The 3,174-nt window shown below is 38.9% G+C and overlaps 1 pseudogene across 1 annotated transcript; it reads right to left on the reverse strand.

Annotated features, from left to right (window-relative positions):
• Positions 1-302: 302 nt before the first annotated feature.
• LOC308338357 (PTB domain-containing engulfment adapter protein 1-like) lies at positions 303-1,568 on the reverse strand (annotated as a pseudogene). The gene is made up of 3 exons: positions 1,549-1,568; positions 842-1,430; positions 303-594 (listed from the first exon to the last, which is right to left on the reverse strand). The product of its transcript is annotated as a PTB domain-containing engulfment adapter protein 1-like (transcript).
• Between the last annotated feature and the right edge of the window lie 1,606 nt (positions 1,569-3,174).

Below are 3,174 nucleotides of genomic sequence, written 5' to 3' on the forward strand. Positions count from 1 at the left end.
GAACTCAGACAAAGACAGATATTTGGATAATTTGTTTTTTGATGATAAATTCATCTATAAGAGAAACAGAAAGGAACATGAAAATATGACTTACTTTTCAGTGAGCTATTTTTAAAATAAACATTATAGATCAATAGTGGAAGACATTTTACTAAAATACTTTTCAAAAAGTAAAGATCTTCAAAAATATATTGGCACACATATACTACCTGTCATAAACTAATAAGGAATGACGTATATGCATATAAAACAAATTTAACACAAATCTGGATCTCTTGTTCTTGACGTCAGTACCTGCTATCTCATGTTTCAAGATAAAATACTGTGCCTTCCAGGAGTTAGTCCCATTTTGAATCACTCCTGCATCTCATCTAATTCCTATTGATGGAAATTGAGAGGGAAATCCCCTGCTCCACAGTTAAATGGGTCAAAGGGTTCTGCTCTAAACAGGTCCCGTTGATCTCAGTAGATCTACTAGGTATCGGAGGTGGCTATGTTCCATTGCGAGTAGATGTCGAAGATGTGTGTGATATTGGAGAAAATAGTATTGTATCAAAGATGTCAGTGGAGGGTGACTTAGGTGTCACACTGATGCTGGAGATGTTGATACTTACTTAGGTTATTCTTAACTGGCTTTCCAACTCTTGTCCTTTTTTTTTTTTTAAAAGATTTTATTTTATTTATTTGACAGAGAGAGAGAATCACAAGTAGGCAGAGCAGCAGGCAGAGAGAGAAGGAGAAGCAGGCTCCCCGCTGAGGAGAGAGCCCGATGCGGGGCTCGATCCCAGGACCCTGAGATCATGACCTGAGTCGAAGGCAGAGGCTTAACCCACTGAGCCACCCAGGTGCCCCTTGTACTTTGTTTTTAAGTTCCATATTTTCCATTTCTAAGTCTTGAATTCTCTTCTGTAATCTTGCAATCTGTTTTCTTGTTTCGACATCTTTTCCTCCAGATTCTGGAAATCTCCTGCATGCCAGGTCAAATGCTTGGCCAATTCCTAAAGTTATTTCTTGAGTACACTTTTCACTGTCAAATACATAGCACAAATATTTATTTGACTCAGAATCTTTGCATATGAAAGTGAATATCCTCTTGTCAGTTTTGTCATCTGCACAAAGTAATATTCTATGAAGCTGGGAATTGTGTTGGCCTTCCTTTGTTTCCGGTTCTGAAACTTTGACTCCATGTACTGGTATTTGCAGCTCAACTTCAGGAATTTTCTGGCCTTCAGATTTCTTGATAGGTCTTGCAAACTTGAGTTTCCTGACAGCACCTCCCACAACTTCTGTTCCTAAAGGAACTTCTGTTCCTCTGGCTGCTCCACTTCTGTACTGCCAAGAAACTTTGCATTATAGGGAATGTAACGTTTTGATAAACTTCAGGCATATGCATCCATGTTTTGTCTTTATTCCTGCTAAAAGCATGGTTCCTGATGATCAGCCGAATAGATGTTCAGTTCAATCACACTTTATATCCTGGGAGTGCTGGAAGATGGTTGAAAGAATAGGCAGACTCTTGACTTTGAATAGTTTCAATCATACAGCTACCCTCTGAGTTCTTCAATCATTTTCTCTCCTTAGGGACCCGTGCAGTCGGGTCAGGCTTTGCGGAGGGGTGTGGAGAGCTGCAGTGTCCTTGCCCAGTGATCTCTGCTCCTACTCAGCCCGGGCACTCTTTCCGCGGCTGTGAGGGAAAGTTTATCGACATCAGCAATGGTGCTGGACGGGGGACCGTTCAGCTGGGGGCCTTTCTTCATCTGTTTTAAGACATGATTCATTTATAGACAATATATTTAAAAAAATCAGGAACAAGGGGACCTGGGTGGCTTAGTCAGTTGAGCACCTGCCTTCAGCTCAGATCATGATCCCAAGGTCCTGGGATGGAGCCCAATATCAGGCTCCCTGCTCAGCGGGGAGCGTGCTTCTCCCTCTTCCACTCTCCCTGCTTGTGTTTCCTCTCTCATGTCTGTCAAGTAAATAAATAAATCTCTGTCAAGTAAATAAATAAAATCTTTAAAAAAAAATCAGAAACTGCTGTGATAGAGCAGATAGCTACTTCCAGCTTTCTTCACATGCCTTTAGCTCACGTTCTGTTCTTGAACACGATTGTGTAGACTTAAGAAGACCAAACAAGATTGCTAGTGTGATGTCTCCAATCTCCTACATAAAAGAGCTGATCCTGTAGTTTCCAGGGGCAATTTATGAAAGAGTTTGTTCACTTAATGACATATCCATCTTACTTTAGGATATAGCTATAATTCTCTGTGTCCTCAGTATGCTGCTTCAGAGCTTGTATATTCAACGAAATAAAAAATAGCAGGTATATTTCTTAAACTAGAAAGAAAAATAATTATGACTATGTTTGAAATCATTGTTAGCAGAGTTCTGGTAGAGCAAAAGAGGACACGATTTGCCATTAATAACAATATTAAATGGTAAAAGAACTATTTATATAAATAGTTATGAGATAATGGTACAAGTCATTCAATTTTATCTTAGAAAATATTTATTTGAATATTTAGCTTGTTTTTACATTAGTTATATTCAAGTCTCTTATATTCGAGTCTTGATATCCACGTGCAAATAAGAAAGCCTGGTCTGTCTTATATCTGTCACTTTCTTTCAATGTCTATCTTAGTTTTCAGCTACTGAATGACTGCAGAATAAAAAGTCCCTTAAAAAAATCCCAAGTAGGTGCATCTGGGTGGCTCAGTGGGTTAAAGCCTCTGCCTTCTGCTCAAGTCATGATCCTGGGGTCCTGGGATCGAGCCCCGCATCGGGCTCTCTGCTCAGAGGGGAGCCTGCTTCCTCCTCTCTCTCTCTCCCTGCTTGCCTCTCTGCCTACTTGTGCTCTGTCTGCCAAATAAATAAGTAAAATCTTTAAAAAAAATCCCAAGTAAAAGAAACTAAGGAAAAAAAACTGTAGAAATTATAAATAAAACTGATTTTAAAAGATTATGGTAGAGCTCTTCTGTTTTGAATTATTCTCATCTTTGATTATTAATGCTTTGGTGGAGACCATAAGCCAAAATATTATGAGGTGAGTATAAGACATGATATGTTGTACTTTCATAATACTTCCCCTTTCAAAGACGTTGATATTGGTACCAAATCTGTGAGGAGACAACAGTAATAATTGAATGATGGAGTGAATGATGAAATACCTTATATATT

This window comes from Martes martes (genome assembly GCF_963455335.1).
Source record: "Martes martes genome assembly, chromosome: 2".
NCBI classification, from domain to species: Eukaryota; Metazoa; Chordata; class Mammalia; order Carnivora; family Mustelidae; genus Martes; species Martes martes.